This window comes from Tachyglossus aculeatus, chromosome 5 (genome assembly GCF_015852505.1).
Source record: "Tachyglossus aculeatus isolate mTacAcu1 chromosome 5, mTacAcu1.pri, whole genome shotgun sequence".
Taxonomy (NCBI): Eukaryota; Metazoa; Chordata; class Mammalia; order Monotremata; family Tachyglossidae; genus Tachyglossus; species Tachyglossus aculeatus.
The window spans coordinates 4,038,730-4,065,571 of NC_052070.1; the positions used below are offsets into that span (position 1 = coordinate 4,038,730).

At 42.4% G+C, this 26,842-nt stretch overlaps 1 protein-coding gene across 3 annotated transcripts in view; it reads right to left on the reverse strand.

Annotated features, from left to right (window-relative positions):
* The window catches only part of LRRTM4 (leucine rich repeat transmembrane neuronal 4), a 797,911-nt gene that overhangs the window by 689,942 nt on the left and 81,127 nt on the right, over positions 1 to 26,842 (reverse strand). The gene's annotated exons all lie outside the window — the stretch shown is intronic.

The following is a 26,842-nucleotide window of genomic DNA, read 5'->3' on the forward strand; positions in this document are numbered from 1 at the left end:
ATTCATTCATTCATTCACTCAATCGTATTTATTGAGCGCTTACTGTGTGCAGAGCACTGTATTAAGCGCTTGGGAAGTCCAAGTTGGCAACATATAGAGACGGTCCCTACCCAACAGTGGGCTCACAGTCTAGAAGGGGGAGACAGAGAACAAAACAAAACATATTAACAAAATAAAATAAATGGAATAAATATGGGGTTCTAATCCCAGCTCCCCCACATGTCTGCTGTGTGACCTTGGGCAAGTCATTTAACTTTCCTGAGCCTCAGTTACCTCATCTGTAAAATCAAGATTAAGTCTGTGAGCCCCAAGTGGGACAACCTGATCACCTTGTATCCCTCCCAGCGCTTAGAACAGTGTTTTGCACATAGTAAGCACTTAACAAATGCCATTATTATTATTGTTATTATTATTATGTGTTTAGTACAGTGCTCTGCAAACAGTAAACCCTCAATAAATATGATTGATTGATTAATTGAGGGACCTGGGAGTTAGAAGGACCTTGGTTCTAATCCTGGCTCTGCCACTTGTCTCCTGTGTGACCATGGGCAAGTCACTTCAATTGTCTGTGCCTCAGTTACCTCATCTGTAATATGGGATTAAGATTTTGAGTCCCATCTTGGACACTGATTTTGTCCAACCTGATTAGCTTGTACCTATCCCAGCAGTTAGAATAGTGCCCAGAGCATAGTAAAGACTTGACCATAAAAAAGAATAAAATGAAGTTGATAAAATATTATAAAATAATGGTATTCTAACAGATAAAAGGTTAAAGGGTTTGAACAATTTACTCCCATTCCCAAGCACCAATAGCCGTTTTATCCTTTAAGAAAGAACCTAGGAAATTGAGTGTAATTTCAGACTATTTTTTTTCCCATCCAACTACCTTCTATTTGGTTTGTAGAACATCTATTTTTGGTGTCTTCTGAATGGCAAGATTATTTGTAGTTCATACATACTCTTCTGCTCTCAGGAAAGAAATGTTCTGATTAAGCTGTATTATATTTTCAGTTACCTTCATTTGTTTACCCGTTTAATGTACATTCATTCAAAAGTTTGGCACCTGATTGAAGTTTTTCCTGAAAAAAAAATCAGCCCTTTACATAGACTTTTGGCCTTGGAATTCTATGATTTAAGACTTCAATTTGTCTCCAGATCGGTCTCCTCAAGAAAACAGTGCCTGGCATTTAGTAAGTGCTTAACGAATACCATAATTGTCATTATTATGAGTACTAAAATGCTATATTCAGCACGCCTGCCTCAATCCTAAAATCCTGAAGGCCAGTCATCACCATCATGTCTGCTGTGTGACCTCGGGCAAGTCACTTCATTTCTCTGTGCCTCAGTTACCTCATCTGTAAAAAATGGGGATTAAGAGTGTGACAGGGACAGGGAATGGGTCAAACCTGATTAACTTGTATCTACCCGAGTACTTAGGACAGTGCTTGGCACATAGTAAAGTATTCAAAAGTTCCATAATTATTATTATTATGATCATCAACGATATTTATTGAGTGCTTATGATGTACAGAACACTGTACTGAATGTGTAGGAGAGTATGGTACAAAAGAGGGTCAAAAGAGTTTTCAGTGTAGCCAACCCTGAGACATTAGGGAGTCTCCCTGATTTATGCTTAGCATGTTCACATCCATCTTGTAGCCAGCAAAAGGTCATAATAATAATAGTAATAATAACATTTGTTAAGCGCTTACTATGTGCAAAGCACTGTTCTAAGCGCTGAGGGGGATACAAGGTGATCAGGTTGTCCCATGGGGGGCTTACAGTCTTAATCCCCATTTTACAGATGAGGGAACTGAGGCTCAGAGAAGTTAAGTGAATTGCCCAAGGTCACACAGCAGACAAGTGGCGGAGCCAGGATTCGAACCCATGACCTCTGACTCCAAAGCCCGTGCTCTTTCCACTGAGCCATGCTGCTTCACAGAAGATTGTACCGGTCTTTCATCCCCATGACAATCTCCGTCGGGAAGAGAGCAGTGAGATCTCTGTACGCTACGCTTTGCGTAGAGGAACAACACACAAATTAATCTCTTCTGCGTTAATATAGTGTTTATTTCATAAATATTTATAATCCAGATCAGGCATTTTAATTTAAATGTCGGTTGCTATCTAGTAATAAAATTTTTGTCTTTATATTGTCACTTTCTGGCCAGAAACTCAAAATTCCTTCAGACATCTCATTAGTTGTTATCACTAGCTTTTCGGTGTAATAAGAGCGCCAAATTGCTATTGAAATGTTTGGCGGGGATGAAATCAGAACGAGGGCTTGGAGTATCCACGCAGCTGCTAAAACACGTGTAAATGTCTTTAAGCTGGATGTTCCAGTCATTCATTCATTCATTCAGTCGTATTTATTGAGCGCTTACTGTGTGCAAAGCACTGTACTAAGCGCTTGGGAAGTGCAACTTGGCAACATAGAGAGACAGTCCCTACCCAACAGGGGGCTCACAGTCTAGAAGGGGGAGACAGACAACAAAACAAATTAACAGAATAAAATAAATAGAATAAATATATACAAATAAAATAAATAGAGTAATAAATCTGTACAAACATATATTCATATATCCAGGTGCTGTGGGGAGGGGAAGGAGGTAAGGCAGGGGGGGATGGGGAGGGAGGCGGGGACTCAGTCCGGGAGCTCAGTTCTAGAAGCAGCATGGACCGGTGGAAAGATCACGGGCCTGGGAAGCGGATGATCTGGGTTCTAATCAATCAATCAATCAATCAATTGTATTTATTGAGCACTTACTCTGTGCAGAGCGCTGTACTAAGCACTTGGAAAGTACAAGTTGGCAACATATAGAGACAGTCCCTACCCAACAGTGGGCTCACAGTCTAAAAATCTGCCGCTTGACTCATGTGTGACCTTGGGAAAGCAGCGTGGCTCAGTGGAAAGACCCTGGGCTTTGGAGTCAGAGGTCTGGGGTTCAAATCCTGGCTCCATCAATGGTTAGCTGTGTGACTTTGGGCAAGCCGTTTCACTTCTCTGGGCCTCAGTTCCCTCATCCGTGAAATGGGGATTAAGGCTGTGACCCCCCCGTGGGACCTGATCACCTTGTAACCTCCCCAGAGCTTAGAACAGCGCTTTGCATGTCGTAAGCACTTAATAAATGCCATTATTATTATTATTATTATTATTATTTTTTTTTTTTTATTGAGCAAGTCACTGAACATCTCTTTGCCTCAGTTTCCTCATCTGGGATTCAAAAACTGTTTTCCCTCATACTTAAACTTTAGATCCCCTATGGGACAGGGACAGAGTCTCCTGTATATATGTATATATGTTTGTACGTATTTATTCCTCTATTTATTTATTTTATTTGTACTTATTTATTCTATTTCTTTTATTTTGTTAGTATGTTTTGTTTTGTTGCCTGTCTCCCCCTTCTAGACTGTGAGCCCTCTATTGAGTAGGGACCGTCTCTATATGTTGCCAACTTGTACTTCCCAATGCTTAGTACAGTTCTCTGCACACAGTAATGACTCAGTAAATATGATTGAATGAATGAATGAATGAATCTATAGAAAATGCCCCTACTAGCCCACCAAAACGGACTTCACTGGCTCTTCACTGGTTTCTAGACTGTGAGCCCACTGTTGGGTAGGGACCGTCTCCAAATGTTGCCAACTTGTACTTCCCAAGCGCTTAGTACAGTGCTCTGCACACAGTAAGCGCTCAATAAATACGATTGAATGAACGAATGAATGAATGAATCTGATTGCCTTGATCTAACCCAGTGATTAGTAGGATGCTCAGCACATAGTAGTCTCTTTGCAAATACCATCTTTTTCATTATCATTTCTTCTTTTTGCCCCCAATTTCCTCCCACTTCACAACCGGTGTTCACTGCTCTGTGGATCTTCACAGCTCTTCTGATATAGCATCTCTTCCAAAAGGGGTTCCCTGATTAATCTCGCATTACCCTATCCTAATCATCATCATCATCATCATCATCATCATCATCATCAATCGTATTTATTGAGCGCTTACTGTGTGCAGAGCACTGTACTAAGCGCTTGGGAAGTACAAATTGGCAACATATAGATACAGTCCCTACCCAACAGTGGGCTCACAGTCTAAAAGGGGGAGAGACTCCCCCAAAGCAGCATGGCTCAGTGGAAAGAGCATGGGCTTTGGAGTCAGAAGTCATGGGTTCGAATCCTGACTCCACCACATGTCTGCTGTGTGACCTTGGGCAAGTCACTTAACTTCTCTGATCCTAATCCTACCAAATTTTACTTCATCATCTTCTCATTACTTAAACACCAGCTTACTCAACCCCAGTCTAATCTTGCAACACGTATATACATATCTTTACTTTCTATAATATCTGTAATTTAGTTTCCTGCCTATCTCCTCTCAGAGACTGTTAGCTCCTATAGGGTGAGGTCTTTATACGCTAATAATTATAATGATAATTTTGGTATCTGTTAAGCTCTTACTATGTGCGAAGTTCTTGGGTTCTAATCCCTCCTCTGCCACTTCTCTGCTGTGTGACCTTGGGCAAGTCCCTTAATCTCTTTGTGTCTCAGTTTTCTCATCTGTAAAATGGGAATTGAGACTGTGATCCCCACGTCAGGCAGGGACTGTGTCCAACCTGAATTCCTTGTATCCACCTCAGCGCTTGGTACAGTGCCTGGCACATACCAAGTGCTTAACAAATACCATAATTATCATTATTTTTATTATGTACCAAGCACTGTACTAAGCGCTGAAGTAGATGCAAGATAATAGGGTCCCACGTGGGACTCTCAGTCTAAGTAGAAAGGAGAGTGGTTATTTCATCCCCATTTTACCAGTAAAGGAACTGAGTCACAGAGAACCGAGGTGACTTGCCCAAGGTCAAACAGCAAGTATGTGCAGGGGCTAGGATTAGAACCCAGATCATTTAACTCCCAGGTCCGAGTTCATTCATTCACTCATTCAATCATATTTATTGAGCACTTACTGTGTGCAGAGCACTGTATTAAGTGCTTGGAAAGTACAAATAAGCAACAAATAGAGACAATCCTTACCCGACAATCAATCAATCAATCAATCAATTGTATTTATTGAGCACTTACTGTGTGCAGAGCACTGTACTAAGCGCTTGGGAAGTACAAGTTGGCAACATATAGAGACAGTCCCTACCCAACAGTGGGCTCACAGTCTAGAAGGGGGGAGACGGACAACAAAACAAAACAGGTAAGTAGGCATATTCTTTCCTCTAGGCCCAGCTGTCAGTGCCCCGTGGTTGGGTAGGGACCGTCTCTATAGGTTGTCGATTTGTACTTCCCAAGCGCTTAGTACAGTGCTCTGCACACAGTAAGCGCTCAATAAATAGGATTGAATGAATGAGCTCGTCACCCAGTAAGTGTTCAGTGCACTTGTGTGTATCTATCTATCTATCTATCTATCTAGATAGATAGATAGATATGTGTGTGTGTGTGTGTGTATATATATGTATATATACATCTTTATAATCATATTTATTTCAATAACGATGTGTATATCTCTATAATTCCATTTACTTATATTGATGCTTTTGATGCCTGTTTACTTGCTTTGATGTTTGTCCCCCCCTTTCTAGACTGTGGGCCCATTGTGCACAGGGATTGTCTCTATTTGTTGCCAAATTGTAAAGCTGCGTGGCTCAGTGGGCAGAGCATGGGCTTGGGAGTCCGAGGTCATGGGTTCTAATCCCGGTTCTGCCACTTATCAGCTGCGTGAGTTTGGGCAAGTCACTTAACTTCTCTATGCAGAGAAGCAGCGTGGCTCAGTGGGAAGAGCATGGGCTTTGGAGTCAAAGGTCGTGGGTTTGAATCCCGCTCTGCCACAAGTCTGTTGTGTGACCTTGGGCAAGTCACTTAATTTCTCTGAGCCTCAGTTACCTCATCTGTAAAAATGGGGATTAAGACTGTGAGCCTACGTGGGACAACTTGATCACATTGTATCCCCCAGCGCTTAGAACAGTGCACATAGTAAGCGCTTAACAAATACCATTATTATTATTATTATTATTATTAATATTATTATTATGCCTCAGTGACCTCATCTGTAAAATGGGGATTAAGACTGTGAGCCCCATGTGGGACAACCTGATTACCTTGTATCCACCCCAGCACTTAGATCAGTGCTTCACACAGAGTAAGTGCTTAACAAATGCCATCAATATTATTATTATCATTATTATTTGTTGCTGAATTGTACTTTCCAAGCACTTAGTACAGTGCTCTGCACACAGTAAGCGCTCAATAAATACGATTGAATGAATGAATGAGTAAATGAATGAAAGAATGATGTTCCCTGATTGTTTCCCCCCTAAGTGTCTCCCCTTCTATACTGGGATCTCATTGCTCTATTGACCTCTCCCTAGTGTTTAGTACAGTACTTTGCACGCAGTAAGCGCTCAAGGAATATGACTGAATTCATGAATGTACGAATGAATAATTCCATCAAATAGAGAAGCAGCATCCTTTAGTGGAAAGGGCCCCTGCTTGGGAGTCAGAGGACATGGGTTCTAATCCCAGCTCCACCATGTGTCTGCTGTGTGACCTTGGGCAAGCCACTTAACATCTCTGTGCCTCAGTTACCTCATCTGTAAAATGGGGATGAAGATTTGGCAAAACCCGATTACCTTGTATCTACTCCAGCGCTTACAACAGTGCTTGGTATGTGGTAAGAACTTAACAAGTACCATAATAATTATAATAATATAATAACAATATAATATATAATTATTATAATAAGTATAATATAATTATTACTAAAAAATACCTCTAGCTTGAAGCTTAGTGAGAAAAAATAGCTGCTCTGTTACCATTCACCCCCGGCCCTCTTGGAGTTGGACAATATTGATTTGTGCCTCTCCCTATTCCGCAATAAGAGGCTGCTGGAAAGAGGGAAAAACCAGAAGGAGGAGATAGGAGAGGGAAGAGGGAGGGAAAAAGTGAGGAAAACACCAAAACAGAATGACAAATTCATTGAATCAAGCAATGAATGGACCCAAGCTGAAAGAAAACCAACTTGAGGAGGATTCTAAAGCTCGTTGGGGCCAGGGAACTTGTCTATCTATTTTGTTATATTGTACTCTCCCGAGTGCTTTGCACAGTGCTCTGCACACAGTAAGTGCTCAATAATTACCATTGATTGGTTGGCAGAGAAGCAGGGATGAAGGGAAATCTAATCTTAAAATAACGCGGTAAATGGGTTTAAATGGGAACAACCATTTTAAGTCGATTTCAGACCACTGTCAAATATTTTACCTTGAACAAGTAAGCTTAAAAAAATTGTAAATATTAAAGGTACAAGGTCAATAAATCAATGATATTTATTTGTGCAGAGCATTGTCCTAAGCATTTGGAAACAAACAATAAAGTAGACTGTGAGCCCACTATTGGGTAGGGACTGTCTCTATATGTTGCCAACTTGTACTTCCCAAGTGCTTAGTACAGTGCTCTACACACAGTAAGCGCTTAATAAATATGATTGATGATAAAGTAGGTAGACACAATCCCTGCCCTTATGGAGTTTACAGCCTTAACTAAATGCCCTGAAATATGATGTTTATTGGTATCTTTCCAGACATATTTGGAAGTTTGAGACCATATACAGTTGGAGATTTCTCAACAGAAAACCACTGCTTCAAGGTTACGTCTTCTGGGCCATTAGTGTGTGAAGGAAATCACTTATTTGAGAGAAATTTGTTCTGAGACTAGGATAGCAAACCCTATGGATTCTGATCGATTAATCAATCAATCAGTGGTATTCACTGAGCACTTACTAGAGTCAGTGTGTCCTAATGGATGGACCCCCAGCCTGAGAATCAGAAGGACCTGGGTTCTAATGACCCTCTGCCACTAATGATAATAATGATGGTATTTATTAAGCACTTACTATGTGCAAAGCACTGTTCTAAGCACTGGGGGGGATACAAGGTGATCAGGTTGTCCCATGTGGGGCCTACAGTCTTAATCCCCATTTTACAGATGAGGGAACTGAGGCACAGAGAAATTAAGTGACTTGCCCAAAGTCACATGGCTGACAAGTGGCGGAGCTGGAATTAGAACCCACAACCTCTGACTCCTAATCCCGTGCTCTTTCCACTGAGCCACAGGTCTGCTGTGTGACCTTGGGCAAGTCACTTCATTTCTCTGAGCCTCAGTGGCCTCATCTGTAAAATGGGGATTAAGACTGTGACCCCATGTGGGACAAGGATTGTGTCCAACCTGATTAGATTGTATCTACCCCAGTGCTTAAGAAATGCCATCATTATTGTCATTATTATGGGCAGAGCACATAATACAACCCAATAGATTCAGCAGACATGTTCCCTTCCCATAACAAGCTTACATCAACAACCCAGGCCAAAAATTGGGATGCTGATATTTAATTTTAGAACTTTTTTTAAAAAAGCAGTTTTTTTATCTGAAAAGAAGATTTTTCTTTCCCAAAGTATGCATAATGATAATTATGGCATTCGTTAGGCACTTACTATCTGCCAAGCACTGTGGTAGAGTGAATCAGATCCCTTATGAGGCTTGCAGTCTAAGTAGGAAGTAGAACAGGTATGAAATCTCCATTTTACAATTGAGAAATTGAGGCCCAGAGAGGTTGTGACTTGCCCGAGGCCACACAGAAGACAAGTTTCAGTACTCAGGTCCTCTGAATCCCAGGCCCCTGCGTTTTCCAATAGGCCAAGGCTGCTTCTCTGAGTGTGTGGGTTGGGTATATATATATATATAAGTATATGTGTGTGCATTTGTGTGTTGCTCTGAGTTACTGAGAGAATTACAGGAGATTTTAGAATAGGCAGAAATTGAGCAGGGGAGGATAGCCTCCTTCAAAATAAAGATGGGGATTCAGGGAGAAGAACATTTGCCTTTTCAATGAGCCGATCCTATTCTGTATTCCGTCCCCACCCCCAGATTCTGGAATATAAATGGCATTTCATGACCCAGCAGTAGTCCACGCAGAACTCTGAGCTTAACCTATCCCATACCATCCCCGTCATCTGAAAGAATGATGAAATACCTTGTATTTAGGCCTAACACCACACCATAAAAATGCAATGTTTGGGGTAGATAGAGGCTTGACTTTCTAATTGCATTACCAGAATGTTGTTGAAATAAATTGTTTTAGGTTGTTCTTGGGAATAGACTGGAGACAGAGTGCGAACCCACACCGAATTCAAGAGCCTAACAGTTAATCAATTTCTCCTGAGTATTGCGTCTTTGTTAAAGAGATCCAATGTCTCGGGTTTTCACGGTCTTTGCTTGGGTAGAAAAATGCCCACCACCCCCTGCTTGGTCTATGTTGCCCAGTGGCAAGAAAATGTGGAAATTACATTTCATTTGACATGCTGACACGGAAGAGACAATGTAACAACTTTAGTGTAGGAATATTTGACAAAACTCTAATCCCCTGACCTCTGAAATGCAACAATCGTGACCTTCTTTCATGGATCCGGAAACTGGGAAATGTCAAATACTAAATCAGTAAACAGCCTTTATGCAAAACTGGCCCTCAGTCAATAAGGCAACAAATTTAGGCTGTGGATGACTTCCTTTGTGGAAAGCAGGCCTCAAGCAAGGAGTAATTGGAAACCAGCTAATCGCTTTAGCCTCCTTTCTATGATTTTGTTTGCAAAGCTTTCATGTAAATAACTTGTGGGGGGAATTTTTAGTAGCTGACTGGTTTGTGGAAATATTCATCCATTCATTCAGTCGTATTGACTGAGCACTTACTGTGAGCAGAACACTGTACTAAGCACTTGGGAGAGTAGTAGCCATTGTATTTCTAGGCTTCTTCTAGACTGTGAACCCACTGTTGGGTAGGGACTGTCTCTATATGTTGCCAACTTGTACTTCCCAAGCGCTTAGCTTAAGCGCTCAATAAATACGATTGATTGATTGATTTAATAAGTGCAAAACTGTGTGCAGAGCACTGTTCAAAGTGCTGAGAAAGAATGCACAGTGGGAATGAAACATATTCCCTAATTGGGCTCACAGTCTAATAATTTAATGAGAGAGAGAGGGGATTGGAATTAGGCCTTTAGGGAGAAGAAACAAGAAAACATTAAAACCGCATAAAGATGCGGACAAATAGATTAAAAACAGAACTCAGTAGAGGTTTTGGAGGAGGAGCAGGATTTTATGGTATTTGATAAGTGCTTACTATGTGTCAGACATTGTTCTAAGCACTGGGGTTGGTGCATGTTAATTGTCAGACACGGTCCCTGTCCAGCATGGGGACCCCAGTCGAAGAAGGAGGGAGAACAGGCTCCATTTTACAGTTGAGGAAACAGAGGCACAGAGCTGTTGAGTGACTTTCCCAAGGTCACACAGCAGAAAAGTGGCAAAGGAGGGTTGAGAACCCAGGTCCTTCTGAGTCCCAGGCCCGGGCTCTCTCCACTAGGAGACTCCACTCAAAGTCCATTTTACTGGCCGGGGCTACAGTGAGTGTTCTAGCAGTAGCCTTCCCCACAGCACCTGTATATATGTATATATGCTTGTACATATTTATTACTCTATTTATTTATTTATTTTACTTGTACATATCTATTCTATTTATTTTATTTTGTTAGTATGTTTGGTTTTGTTCTCTGTCTCCCCCTTTTAGACTGTGAGCCCACTGTTGGGTAGAGACTGTCTCTATATGTTGCCAATTTGTACTTCCCAAGCACTTAGTACAGTGCTCTGCACACAGTAAGCGCTCAATAAATACGATTGATGATGATGATGATAGCCGCTCCCTGGTTTTCCTGGGATTCAGAGAGGGGCTGGCTCCGGGCCATGTCTGCTTCTCTCCAACTGCCAGGGTGCAGCCAGGGGTGATGGGCGGGTAGAGGAAAGGAGGGGCAGGGTCCAGGGGAGACAGAGGGGCTAGAGGGGGATGCCATGTAAGTTGTGGTGGGCAGGGAATGCCTCTGTTCATTGTTGTATTGTAATAATAATAATAATAATAATAATAATAATAATAATGGCATTTGTTAAGCGTTTACTATGTGCACAGTACTGTTCTAAGCCCTGGGAAGGTTACAAGGTGATCAGGTTGTCCCACAGGGACTCACAGTCTCAATCCCCATTTTACAGGTGAGGTAACTGAGGCCCAGAGAAGTGAAGAGACTTGCCCACAGTCACACAGCTGACAAGTGGCGGAGCCGGGATTTGAACCCATGACCTCTGACTCCAAAGCCCGGGCTCTTTCCACTGAGCCCACTGTTGGGTAGGGACTGTCTCTATATGTTGCCAATTTGTACTTCCCAAGCGCTTAGTACAGTGCTCTGCACACAGTAAGCGCTCAATAAATATGATTGATGATGAGCCATGCTGCTTCTCTGCGCTCCCCCAAGTGCTTTGTGCAGTTTCCCACACAAGTAAGCACTTAATTCATTCATTCAACTGTATTTATTGAGCGCTTACTGTGTGGAGAACACTGTACTAAGCTCTTGGGAGAGTACTATACAATAATATATATACAGTTATATATATATATATATATATATCTGTATGTATATTATTGTTATTATATAACAATATAATTATAATACAGTTATTATTATATAACTGTATATAGATAGATAGATAGATAGATAGATATAGATATAGATATAGATATATAGATATATTCATTTCATTCATTCAATCGTATTTATTGAGCGCTTACTGCGTGCAGAGCACTGTACTAAGCACTTGGAAAGTACAAGTTGGTAACATATAGAGACGGTCCCTATCCAACAATGGGCTCACAGTCGAGAAGATAATGTTGGTGTTTGTTAAGCTCTTACTATGTGCAAAGCACTGTTCTAAGCGCTGGGGTACATACAAGGTGATCAGGTTGTCCCATGAGGGGCTCACAGTCTTAATCCCCATTTTCCAGATGAGGGAACTGAGATATAGAGAAGTGAAGTGACTTGCCCAAAGTCACACAGCTGACAAGTGGTGGAGCTACGATTAGAACCCATGATCTTTAGTACAGTGCTCTATGCACAGTAAGTGCTCAATAAATGCAATCGTTGATGGGATGTGTCTGCTAGCAATGGCACAGTGCTGAAAGGATCAATTAGTGATATTTATTGAGCACTTAATATGTACAGAGCACTGTACTAAGTGCTCCGGAGAGGGCAGTGCAGCAGACTGAACAGACATGGTCCCTACCCCTAATAAGTTTACTGTCTAGAGGACTGAAGATGTCTTATCGAAGTCACGCTTTTGAGAAAGAACTACATTTGGGGGAATCATCATCATCATCAAAATGATAATGGTATTTATTAAGTGCTTACTATGTGCCAAGCACTGTTCTAAACCCTGGGGTAGTTACAAGGTAATCAGGTGGGGCTCACAGTCTTAATCAGCGTGGCTCAGTGGAAAGAGCACAGACTTTGGAGTCAGAGGTCATGGGTTCAAATCCCAACTCTGCCGCATCTGCTGCAGCGTGGCTCAGTGGAAAGAGCCCGGGCTTGGGAGCCAGAGGTCATGGGTTCGAACTCCGGCTCTGCCACTTGTCAGCTGTGTGACCTTGGGCAAGTCACTTAACTTCTCTGAGCCTCAGTTCCCTCATCTGGAAAATGGGGATTAAGACTGTGAGCCCCATGTGGACAACCTCATCACCTTGCATCCCCCCCAGCGCATAGAACAGTGCTTTGCACATAGTAAGTGCTTAACAAATGCTGTCATTATTATTATTATCTGCCGTGTGACCTTGGGCAAGTCACTTAACTTCTCGGAGCCTCAGTTATCTCATCTGCAAAATGGGGATGATGACTGTGAGCCCCATGTGGGACAACCTGATCACCTTGTATCCCCCCAGCGCTTAGAACAGTGCTTTGCACATAGTAAGCACTTAACAAATGCCATTATTATTATCATTTATTATTAATCCTCATTTTACAGATGAGGGAACTGAGGCACAGAGAAGTTAAGAAGCAGTGTGGCTCAGTGGAAAGAGCCTGGGCTTTGGAGTCAGAGGTCATGGGTTCAAATCCCGGCTCCACCAACTGTCAGCTGTGTGACTTTGGGCAAGTCACTTAACTTCTCTGTACCTCAGTTCCCTCATCTGTAAAATGGAGATTAAGACTGTGAGCCTCACATGGGACAACCTGATCACGTTGTATCCCCCCAGTGCTTAGAACAGTGCTTGGCACATAGTAATCAGTTAACAAATACTATCATCATTATTATGATTATGATTATGATAATGATGATGATGATGATGATGATTATTATTATTATTATTAAGTGACTTGCCCAGAGTAACACAGTAACACACCTGATAAATGGAAGAGCCGGGATTACAACCCACGATCTCTGACTCCCAAACCTGGGCTCTTTCCACTAAACCATAGCACGTCTCATCTCCAGCCCACTTTTACGGGATCTATAAAGCACTTGAGTTTGTTAGCGATGTCAAGGAATTATTGTCAAAATAACTCTAATTATTCACAGATGAGTCAATCCGCTTCACAAATCACAACAAAACAATGCTGGGCTTTCTTCCCAGAAAGCCAACAGGGGAAGGACAAAGACCCGAGGGGGAAAGTGCAAAACAGACTGGCAAGGCCAAAGAGAAGAAAGGATAGAAAACACAAAAGGGGGAAAGAGGAAAAAAAAGATACTCAGATCTTCCACCTCAGACCTTATTGAATATGTTGCCAACTTGAGAAGCAGCGTGGCTCAGTGGACAGGAGCCGGGGCTTTAGAGGCAGAGGTCATGGGTTCAAATCCCAGCTCCGCTAATTGTCAGCTGTGTGACTTTGGGCAAATCATTTAACTTCTCTGTGCCTCAGTTACCCCATCTGTAAAATGGGGATGAAGACTGTGAGCCCCCTGGGGGACAACCTGATCACCCTGTACTGTAACCTCCCCAGCGCTTAGAACAGTGCTTTGCACATAGTAAGCGCTTAATAAATGTCCTTATTATTATTATTCCACACAAACATGTGAACGAGTAAATTGCCTGAAATTGGGAAAAATCCTCTGAGAGAGTATCGGTTTGGGGACAGACAAGGGAAGTGACTCTGTGCCCCTTCCTTGGATGAAGGTTGCTTGGGAGAAGCAGCATTGCCTAGTAGATGGAACACGGTCCTGGGTATCAGAAGGTCATGGGTTCAAATCCTGACTCTGCTGTGTGACCGTGGGCGAATCATTCACTATTTATTTTGTTAATGATGTGCATAGAGCTTTAATTCTATTTGTTCTGACGATTTTCACACCTGTCTACATGTTTTGTTTTGTTGTCTGTCTCCCCTTCTAGACTGTGAGCCCGTTGTTGGGTAGGGGCCGTCTCTATATTTTGCTGACTTGGACTTCCTAAGCGCTTAGTACACTGCTGTGCACACAGTAAGTGCTCAATAAATACGATTGAATGAATGAATGAATTTCACTTCTCTCCACCCCAGTTCTCTCATGTGGGGGTTGAGACTGTGAGTGTCCCACGTGGGACAGGGACTGTGTCAACTGTGTGACTTTGGGCAAGTCACTTCTCTGTGCCTCAGTTACCTCATCTGTAAAATGGGGATTAAGATTGGGAGCCCCCCATGGGACAACCTGATCACCTTGTAAACTCCCCTGCGCTTAGAACAGTGCTTTGCACATAGTAAGCGCTTAATAAATGCCATCATCATCATCATCATCAACTCCACTGGCTTGTATCCACCCCAGAACTTAGTAGAATGCCTGGCACACAAAAAGTGCTTAACAAATAACATCATTGTGATAAAATGAGGCAGTGGAAAAAGTCCTTCAAGGGTTGAAGCTTCACAGAGTCTCTTTCTGCTTGGTGCCCACAAAGCAGAGCCCCAGGGAAGAGTTTCTGGGAGCCACAGTGGTGGCCTTATTTTTTTTAACGGTATTTGCCATGTGCTCACTATGTGCCAAGCACTGTACTAAGCACTGGATTAGATACAAGCCAATCAGGTTGGACACAGTCCCTGTCCCACATTGGGCTCACGGTATTAATCCACATTTTCCAAATGAGGTAACTGAAACCCAGAGAATCAATCAATCAATCAATCGCATTTATTGAGCGCTTACTGTGTGCAGAGCACTGTACTAAGCGCTTGGGAAGTACAAGTTGGCAAAAATATAGAGACAGTCCCTACCCAACAATGGGCTCACAGTCTAAAAGGAGAAGTGAGGTGACTTGCCCGCGGTCACATAGCAGACTAGTAGTGATGTTGAGAATAGTACCCAGGTCCTTCTAATTTCCAGGTCAGCGCTCTAACCACTGGGCCATGCAGCCTCCTCTTTGCACTTTCATTCATTCAAGTGTATTTATTGAGCGCTTACTGTGTGCAGAGCACTGTACTAAGCTCTTGGGAAGTATAAGTCGGCAACATATAGAGACGGTCCCTACCCAACAACAGGCTCACAGTCTAGTGGCCCATTATAGTAGCAGTAGCTATTGTAGTAATAATAATAATAATGATGGCATTTATTAAGCACTTCCTATCATCATCAATCGTATTTATTGAGCGCTTACTATGTGCAGAGCACTGTACTAAGCGCTTGGGAAGTATAAGTTGGCAACATATAGAGACAGTCCCTACCCAACAACAGGCTCACAGTCTAGTGGCCCATTATAGTAGCAGTAGCTATTGTAGTAATAATAATAGTAATGATGGCATTTATTAAGCATTTACTATGTGCAAAGCACTGTTCTAAGCACTGGGGAGGTTACAAGGTGATTGGGTTGTCCCACAGGGGGCTCACAGTCTTAATCCCCATTTTACAGATGGGGTAACTGAGGCCCAGAGAAGTGAAGTGACTTGCTCAAAGTCACACAGCTGACAATTGGCAGAGCAGGGATTTGAACCCTTGACCTCTGACTCCAAAGCCCATGCTCTTTCCCCTGAGCCACGCTGCTTAGAGTATTGATTAAGCGTTTACTGTATGCAGAGCAATGTACTAAGTGCTGGGAAAGACTACACAGGTGAGAATTAATAATAATGATAATGGCATTTATTAAGCACTTACTACGTCCAAAGCACTGTTCTAAGCGCTGGGGAGGTTACAAGGTGATCAGGTTGTCCCTCGTGAGGCTCAGTCTTAATCCCCATTTTACAGATGAGGGAACTGAGGCACAGAGGAGTTAAGTGACTTGCCCGAAGTCACACAGCTGACAATTGGCGGAGCCAGAATTTGAACCCATGACTTCTGACTCTAAAGCCCGGGCTCTTTCCACTGAGCCACGCTGCTTTTCTGACCACGGTCAGAGAATGGCATGGCATGGTCTCCATTCTTTGGGGGGCTCACAATAGAAGAATGAAAAGAGGGAGAGGGGATTCATTCATTCATTCATTCATTCAATCGTATTTATTGAGTGCTTACTGTGTGCAGAGCATCATCATCATCATCAGTCGTATTTATTGAGCGCTTACTGTGTGCAGAGCACTGTACTAAGCGCTTGGGAAGTACAAGTTGGTAGCATATAGAGACAGTCCCTACCCAGCAGTGGGCTCACAGTCTAAAACTGTACTAAGCGCTTGGGAAGTACAAGTCGGCAACATGTAGAGACGGTCCCTACCCAGCAACAGGCTCCTAGGCTAGAAGGCGGAGACAGGCAGCAAAACAAAACATGTAGACAGGTGTCAAAGTCGTCCGAACAAACTTACTGGAAGAGATGAAACAAACCCCCAAGGTGACAGAAAGGTTAGTAGGGCCCTGCTGAGAGCTCACCTCCTCCAGGAGGCCTTCCCAGACTGAGCCCCTTCCTTCCTCTCCCCCTTGTCCCCCTCTCCATCCCCCCATCTTACCTCCTTCCCTTTCCCACAGCACCTGTATATATGTATATATGTTTGTACATATTTATTACTCTATTTATCTATTTATTTATTTATTTATTTATTTATTTATTTATTTATTTTACTTGTACATTTCTATCCTATTTATTTTATTTTTTTGGAATGTTTGGTTTTGTTCTCTGCCTCCCCCTTTTAGACTGTGAGCCCACTGTTGGGTAGGGACTGTCTCCGTGTGTTGCCAATTTGTACTTCCCAAGCGCTTAGTCCAGTGCTCCGCACATAGTAAGCGCTCAATAAATACGATTGATTGATTGATTGATAGGGCAGGGTGAGGAGAGGAGCAGAATTTCAGGCTCCTCATGGCTCAGTGTCCCCAGCGACGACTTCGTCAGCGGTGGCCACCATCTTTCCCAGGTTTTGTGGCGGCGGAGCCAGGCTGAGGCCCTGAGGGGAAGGTTTTCTGTCTGGGTCAGAGCGCAAGCTTTTGAGTGTGAGTGGGTGAGGGAGGGTGAATGTAGTGTGAGAAAGCACGAAATTGAGAGTGAGTGTTCACTGGGGCCCCGACCCCTCTTCCCCATGGGCGGCCGCAACCCCCATCCACAAGGAGGGAGGGGGTCACCGGCACGGATTTAGTAATGATAATAATAATGGCATTTATTAAGCGCCTGCTATGTGCAAAGCACTGTTCTAAGCGCTGGGGGAGATACAAGGTGATCAGGTTGTCCCACGTGGGGCTTACAGTCTTAATCCCCATTTTACAGATCAATCAATCAATCGTATTTATTGAGCGCTTACTGTGTGCAGGGCACTGTACTAAGTACTTGGGAAGTACAAGTTGGCAACATACGGAGACGGTCCCTACCCAACAGTGGGCTCACAGTCTAGAAGATGAGGTAACTGAGGCACAGAGAAGTTAGTTAAGTTGAGGAGGCCTTCCCAGACTGAGCCCTCTCCTTCCTCTCCCCGTCCTCCCCCTCCCCATCCCCCGTCTTACCTCCTTCCCTTCCCCACAGCACCTGTATATATGTATATGTGTTTGTACATATTACTCTATTTATTTATTTATGTATTTATGTATTTATGTATTTATTTATTTTACTTGTACATATCTATTCTATTTATTTTATTTTGTTAATATGTTTTGTTTTGTCCTCTGTCTCCCCGTTCTAGACTGTGAGCCCACTGTTGGGTAGGGACTGTCTCTATATGTTGCCAACTTGTACTTCCCAAGCACTTAGTCCAGTGCTCTGTACGCAGTAAGCGCTCAATAAATACGATTGATTGATTGATTGATTGATTGATTCACCCCTCTAATGCTAACCTTCTCACTGGGCCTCCATCTCGCCTGTCTCGCCTCCGACCTCTCACCCCCATGAGAAGCAGTGTGGCTCAGTGGAAAGAGCCCGGGCTTTGGAATCAGAGGTCCTGGGTTTAAATCCCTGCTCTGCCCATTGTCAGCTGTGTGACTTTGGGCAAGTCACTTCACTTCTCTGGGCCTCAGTTGCCTCATCTGGAGAATGGGGATTAAGACTGTGAGCCCACCGTGGGACAACCTGATCACCTTGTATCCTCCCCAGTGCTTAGAATAGTGCTTTGCACATAGTAAGTGCTTAATAAATGCCATCATCATAATCATCCTGACTCTGGCCTGAAACCTCCTCCCTCCTCCAATCCACCAGACAATGACCCTCCCCTCCTTCAGAGTCTTATTGAGGGCACATCTCCTCCAAGAGGCCTTCCCTGACTAAGCCCCCTTTTCCTCTTCTCCCACTCCCTTCCACATCACCCTTACTTGCTCCCTTTATTCATCCCCTCCTCCCAGCTCCACAGCACTTATGTACCCATTTGTAAGCTTATTTGGGGCGGGGAACGTGTCCATTATATTGCTGTATTCTATTTTCCCAAGCCATTAGTGCAGTGCTTTGCACCCAGTAAGAGCTCAATAAAAATCCAATTGACTTACTGACTGGCTGGCTGGAAGAATATGTTATCTGACTATATGTTCTTGCCTCTCCTAGCCTCCGCCTCCTTTTCCACATATTAACACTGTATCTGCAAGAAATTAATATATCCGCCAAGTACATTTCATTTGGCTTTGTGTGACCTTGGCCAAGTCACTTCACTTTGCTGGGCCTCACTTACCTCATCTACAGAATGGGGATTGAGACCGTGAGCCCCATATGGGGCAGGGACTGTGTCCAACTTGATTTGCTTGTAACCACCTTGGTGCTTTGTACGGTGTCTGGCACATAGTAAGCACTTAACAAATATCACAATTATTATTAGAATCACTATTATTCACTCATTCAATCATATTTATTGAGCGCTTACTGTGTGCAGAGCACTGTACTAAGCGCTTGGGAAGTACAAGTTGGCAACATATAGAGACGGCCCCTACCCAACAGTGGGCTCACAGTCAAGAAGGGAGAGACAGCAGGCACGTGATGTAGTCAGAATAATAATAATAATAATAATAATAATAATAATAATAATAATAATAATAATAATAATAATAATAATGTTGGTATTTGTTAAGCGCTTAGTATGTGCCAAACACTGTTCTAAGTGCTGGGGGAGATCAAGGGTAATCAACTTGTCCTACATGGGGCTCACAGTCTTAATCCCCATTTTCCAGATGAGGTAACTGAGGCACAGAGAAGTTAAGTGACTTACCCAAAGTCACACAGCTGACAATTGGCAGAGCCGGAATTTGAACCCATGACTTCTGACTCCAACTCCCGGGCTCTTTCCACTAAGCCACGCTGCTTCTCTAGAACTTGGTCCTTTCCCTCTAAGGCTTCTGCTCTAGCCAGTAGAGCCCAAAGCTTTCCACAAGCTGATCATGTTCCAGAACTTCATTATTTCTTAAGATGGGTTTATAATGGGGTGGAGATGGTGCTTTTTCTTTCTGTCGTATTTCTATGGCTGATGGAGTGGTATCTCTTGGTTCGAAGAGAGTATCTATTTTGACTTAGTTCTGGGTTCTAAAAGAGGACGTCTAGAGTTTCCTTAACATCTCCGAATTTGATGCCTTCTAACCAAGAATCAAATCCAGCATAATATTTTGGCTGGCATCGAAGAAGATTAAAAATCATTTTATGATGCCCAGGCAACAGAGGTTCACGACTGCCTAAATCAATAAGTAATTTTCCATTCAGTGTGCATGTCTGATATAACAGTGGCAAGGACCAGATGTCTCTAATTTATCTGCAACCTAAATTGAACGTTTTATGAAGAAATAATAGGAGTCGGACACATAGACTTTAACATTTAAAAATCAATAAAGTCGTCATCTTAACTCCTAAACATCTGTGCGTTACCCAGAATTTCCCCCTGTAGTTGAAGAATAAGACATTCATCCTGATGTTTAGGTGAATTCTTCCTTCTGTGGTTATCCATTACCACACACTTAATCGATCAATCAATGAATGCTATTTACTGAGCACTTACTGTTTACAGAACACTGCACTAAGTGTTTGGGAGAGCAGAATCCAGTAGATAACCACGATCCCCCTTCTAGACCGTGAGCCCACTGTTGATTAGGGACCGTCTCTATATGTTGCCAACCTGGACTCCCAAGCGCTTAGTACAGTGCTTTGCACACAGTAAGCGCTCAATAAATACGATTGAATGAATCCCACTCTCCAGGAGTTTACAGTCTTGGTGGTGTATTCTTGGGTCAGCAGTTTATCAAAAGCAGCTCTTCACAGCAGTTTGATTAAACCTAACAAAATGACATATGGCCAGTATTAAAATGACATCGACAATCTTCTCTGGTATAACGTGATTTCCTTTCAAGATCTGGTTCCAACCCGCTGGGAGAATTCGGGAACAACCCAACTTGGACTTCCCAAGCGCTTAGTACAGTGCTCTGCACACAGTAAGCGCTCAATAAATACGATTGATGATGATGATGATGATCTGATCACAACAAGAGACTGTTTTGGTATAACACGATGTACAGGTTGGAGCGAGCAGATTTAGGGGAAAGAATGCCAAACTAGCTCTCTCCCCTCTTCAAAGCCCTACTGAGAGCTCACCTCCTCCAGGAGGTCTTCCCAGACTGAGCCCCCCCTTATCCTCTGCTCCTTCTCCTTCATTCATCCATTCAATCGTATTTATTGAGCACTTACTGTGTGCAGAGCACTGTACTAAGCGCTTGGGAAGTACAAGTTGGCAACATATAGAGACGGTCCCTATGCAACACTGGGTTCTCCCCTCCCCATCACCCCAACTCCCTCCCTCTGCTCTATCCCCTTCCCCTCCCCACAGCACTTGTATATATCTGTACATATTTATTACTCTACTCATTTCATTAATAATGTGTACTTATCTATACTTCTATTTATTTTGATGGCATCGATGCCTGTCTACTTGTTTTGTTTTGTTGTCTGCCTCCCCCTTCTAGACTGTGAGCCCATAGTTGGATAAGGATTGTCTCTGTTGCTGAATTGTACTTTCCAAGTGCTAAGTACAGTGCTCTGCACGCAGTAAGTGCTCAATAAATATGATTAATTGAATGAATGAAATGGTCATAATAATAATAATGATGGCATTTATTAAGTGCTTACTATGTGCAAAGCACTGTTCTAAGCTCTGGGGAGGTTACAAGGTGATCAGGTCATCCCACGGGGGGCTCTCAGTCTTAATCCCCATTTTACAGATGAGGTTACTGAGGCACAGAGCTAGCTCTCTTCCTCCCTTCAAGGCCTTACTGAGAGCTCACCTCCTCCAGGAGGCCTTCCCACACTGAGCCCCTTCCTTCCTCTCCCCCTCGTCCCTCTCTCCATTCCCCCATCTTACCTCCTTCCCTTCCCCACAGCACCTGTATATATGTATATGTTTGTATATATTTATTACTCTATGTATTTATTTATTTATTTTACTTGTACATATCTATTCTATTTATTTTATTTTGTTAGTATGTTTGGTTTTGTTCTCTGTCTCCCCCTTTTAGACTGTGAGCCCACTGTTGGGTAGGGACTGTCTCGATATGTTGCCAATGTGTACTTCCCAAGTGCTTAGTACAGTGCTCTGCACACAGCAAGCGTTCAGTAAATACGATTGATTGATTGATTGATTAAGTGACTTGCCCAAAGTCACACAGCTGACAATTGGCGGAGCCGGGATTTGAACCCATGACCTCTGCCTCCAAAGCCCGGGCTCTTTCCACTGAGCCACGTTGCTTCTCCTGGTCATGAATGAGTGTGTGTGGCACATGGGTAAGCTTTTAACAAATGCCAAAAAAAAAAAATAATGTTTGGCAAGGATGTAAAGAGCCTGCAAGTGAGAGTTACATTGACAACAAAGGCATTTGCATCACAAAATGTCAGTAATGATAGTATCTTCCAACCATCTACCCCTCAACCCATTAATTCCAACTGACTCAGTAATTCTCCTAATGCAGTTTCCCCATAACACAGCTATTGTGCTGCAGCAGTAATGGCTGTAATTGTAAAAAACACCAAAGCCCTTCTCTCCCTTTCTCCTGAAAATACCACGTGTGCTCTTGCCCAGAAACTCAATCGGATAAGTGTTAGGATTTCGTTATTAACATGGACCATTGGGGGAAAGTAAGAAATCAGATTTGTCATAGTTTGCTTTAAAATGAAAGCATTTTTATGACCTTCTTGCCTTTTCTGATGGTCCTCCCTGCCACAAACCCTCTCCATCTCCATAAAAGTGCTAATCAGAACATAGTACGAGATTTTATTAGCTCCTGAGGCCCAGAAGGGCTAGAGGCATTTCAAACACCACCCTTTTTATTTTACCCCAAGCGCTTAGCACAGTGTTCTGCACAAGATAGGCTTTTAATAAACACTCTTCTCACTACTGTGCTACAACTAAAAATCTGCAGGTAGCATTCTGTGACCCAGAAGATTAAAATTTGCTTTTTTCTTGTAAGAAAAGAGGACAGTAATGCATTATATTCTCAAATATATATTTTTTTTCCTCCTTCTTTAATCAATGAATCAATCAGTGGTGTTTGACAGAGTAGCAGCATGCTTAGTGAAGAGAGCACATCAGAAGGACCTGGGTTCTAATCCCTCCTCCGCCACTTATCTGCTGTGTGACCTTGGACCGGTCACTTCACTTCTCTGGGCCTCAGTTACCTCATCTGTAAAATGGGGATTAAGGCTGTGAGCCCCTGGTGGGATAAGGACTGTGTCCAACCTGATTAACTTGTATCTACCCCAGTGCTTAGAGCAGTGCTTAGTGCAGAGTAATCACTTGACAAGTACCATAATAATAATAAGAAGTATTATTATTATTATTATTATTATTATTATTATTATTATTATTATTATTATTGTTGTTGTTATTATTGTTGCTATTATTATGTGGTGCACTGAATGAATGAAATTCCTATTATTATTATCATTATTATTAGTAGTAGTAGTAGTAGTGCTTATTGAGTGCTTACTGTGTGCAGAGCACTGTACGAAGCTCTTGGGAGAGTGCAATATAACAGAGTTGGTAGACACTTTCCCTTCCCACAGTGAGCATGCAGTCTAGATGGCGAGATGGACATAATAATAATAATAATAACAATAATAATAATAATAATAATAATAATAATAATAATAATAATAATAATAATAATAATAATAATAGCATTTATTAAGCGCTTACTATGTGGAAAGCACTGTTCTAAGCACTATGAGCCCGCTGTTGGGTAGGGACCGTCTCTATATGTTGCCAACTTGTACTTCCCAAGAGCTTAGTACAGTGCTCTGCACACAGTAAACTCTCAGTAAATACGATTGAATGAATGAATGAATGACTATAAATACATGATGTAATAGATATATACATAAGTGCTGAGGGCTGAGGATGGGGAGAATAGCAATACCCCGAGGTCATCGATCCAAGGGCAGGGAAGGGAGAAGGAACCGGGAAAGGAGGACTTATCCATAAAATCATGCAGGAAGAGGAATGAAAACCACAAGGTGGAAGAGCTGCATTCCTATTTTAATTAATGAAGCATTCCCATTGTTATACTCCTTTCCTTACAGCACCTCAAGGCTTGTGCTGTAGATTGTAAGCTTCCTGTGGCTAGGGATTGCATTGATCTGCTCTGTTCCACTATCCTTGCCTTTGTGGTAATAATAATAATAATAATAATAATAATAATAATAATAATAGCACAGGCCCCGAAGTCACAGGATCTGGGTTCTAATCCCGGCATTGCCAATTGTTTGCAGTGTGACCTTGGGCAAGGCGCTTCAGTGTCTCAGTTCTCCTGTTTTCCTTCCTGCTTAGTATGTGAAGCTCATGAGGGCCAGGGACTCTGTCCAACCTAATTAACTTGTATCCACCCCAGCACTTAGAACAGTGCTTTGACACACATAAAGTGCTTAACAGAAACCATCAAAAAGCACATAGTACATAAAGTAACACACATTAAATGCTCAATAAATATGTGCGTTTTATATTTTACATTGACCTCTTTCCCCGCTGCACAGAACTTACGTTTAGGTGATTAGCCAGTGGCATTTACTGAGCACTCACTGGAAGCCCTGGCTGTACTAAGCTCCTGGGAGACAATACTAATTAATGACAATATTAATGACAATACTAATAATAATTATGGTACTTAAGAGCTTACTATATGCTGGGCATCGTACTAAGCTCTGGGGTGGATACAAGCGAATCAGGTTGGACCCAGTCCCTGGACCACATGGCGTTCACAGTCTTAATCCCCATTTTACAGAGGAAGTCACTGAGGCCCAGAGAAGTGAAGTGACTTGTCCAAGGCCACACATCAGAGAAGTGATGAGGTCAGGATTAGAATCCATGACCTTCTGACTCCCAGCAGCATGGCTCAGTGGAAAGAGCGTGGGCTTGGGAGTCCTGGCTCCGCCATTTATCAGCTATGTGACTTTGGGCAAGTCACTTCACTTCTCTGGGCCTCAGTTCCCTCATCTGCAAAATGGGGATTAAGACTGTGAGCCCCACGTGGGACAATCTGATTAACTTGTATCTATCCCAGCGCTCAGAACAGTGCTTTGCACATAGCAAGCGCTTAACAAATACCATCATAATTATTATTACTATTATTATTATTATCCTCTAGGCCATGTTGTTTCTGTAATGCAAGAAAGTGATGCCTTCTCTGCCCACAAGGAGCCTAAATATCAAACAGAAGAGACAGAAAAGCATATTTCCCCATCTAGACTGTAAGCTCCTTATAGGTAGTGTGTCCACAAACTCTGCTGTACTGTACTCTCCCAGGTGTCTAGTACAGTGCTCAAAATTGTGTTTTGTTGTGTTGTCTGTCTCCCTCTTCTAGACTGTGAGCCTGTTGTTGGGTAGGGACCGTCTCTATATGTTGCCGACTTGTACATCCGCAGCCCTTAGTACAGTGCTCTGCACACAGTAAGCACTCAATAAATATGATTGAATGAATGAATAAATTCCACCGATCGATGCCCCTGAACATATTTGATATAGTTCAATAAATGCATCCTGAGAAAATTGTAATTTTTTATTACCTGGGAGGGATGGCTGAGGGTAAGAACCAGCTGCTTTCCATAATTGTTTACTGCAGGTACTTGGTTCAAGATCTATCTCAGGGAAAATAATGCAGGGCTGGGAGACAGAGAGTAAATAGTATTACTCTATTGTACTCTCCTAAGTGTTTTATACAGTGCTTTGAACATATAAAATGTGTGATAAATACCATTGATTGATTGATAATAGCTGCAGGGCTGAAGCAGCATGCCATGTGAGTAGAGCCCAGCTCTGGGCATCAGAAGGTCATGAGTTCTAATCCTCTCTCTGCCAGTTGTCTGCTCTGTGACCTTGGGCAAGTCACTTCACTTCTCTGTGGCTGAATTACCTCATCTGTAAAACCGGGATTGAGACTGTGAGCTCCAAGTGGGACAAGGACAGTGTCCAATCCGATTAGCTTAAATTCACATCATTGCTTAGTACAGTGACTGGCCCATAGTAAGCATTTAACAAATACCACAATCAATGCATAGAGTGGAAGGTTCAGCATGTAACTTTTACAGGTATTTGCATCCTGCCATTCTACTTTCATTCTTTCATTCATCATCATCATCATCATCATCAATTGTATTTATTGAGCGCTTACTATGTGCAGAGCACTGTACTAAGCGCTTGGGAAGTACAAATTGGCAACATATAGAGACAGTCCCTACCCAACAGTGGGCTCACAGTCTAAAAGGGGGAGACAGAGAAGGAAACCAAACATACTAACAAAATAAAATAAATAGAATAGCTATGTACAAGTAAAATAAATAAATAAATAAATAAATATTTCATTCATTCAATCATATTTATTGAGCGCTTACTGTGTGCAGAGCACTGTACTAAGCGCTTAATAATGATAATGGTATTTGTTAAGTGCTTACTTTTATTAGGAGAGAAGCAGAGTGGCCCATAGTAAACATTTAACCAATACCACAATCAATGCATAGAGTGGAAGGGTCAGCATGTATGTAACCTTTACAGGTATTTGCATCCTGCCATTCTACTTTCATTCATTCATTCATCCAATCATATTTATTGAGCGCTTACTGTGTGCAGAGCACTGTACTAAGCGCTTAATAATGATAATGGTGTTTGCTAAGTGCTTACTTTTATTAGGAGAGAAGCAGAGTGGCTTAGTGGAAATGGCACGGGCTTGAGAGTCAGAGGATGTGGGTTCTAATTCCGGCTCTGCCACTAGTCTGCTGTGTGACTTTGGGCAAGTCACTTCACTTCTCTGTGCCTCAGCTCTCTCATCTGTAAAATGGGGATTAAAAGTGTGAGCCCCACATGGGACAACCCAATTACCATTTCTATCCCAGTGCTTGGAACATAGTAAGTGCTTAACAAATGCCATTATTATCATTTTTATATTCAAAATGAACATCACATCAATGACCCAGCAACTCCAAATCTTTCACTGTCTTTGATTTCAAATTATTTATACAAATGTCTCTGAAACATCTGTCATGTTTCCCTGATGTCCTGATGAAGTATAAATCAGTGTCGATTTCAACGGGTTACTTCTTTTTGTCTAACAAAGCTAAATCCTTCACTACCTGAACAAAATACCAATGGGTATTAAAATACTTTGCCTTTCTATCAAA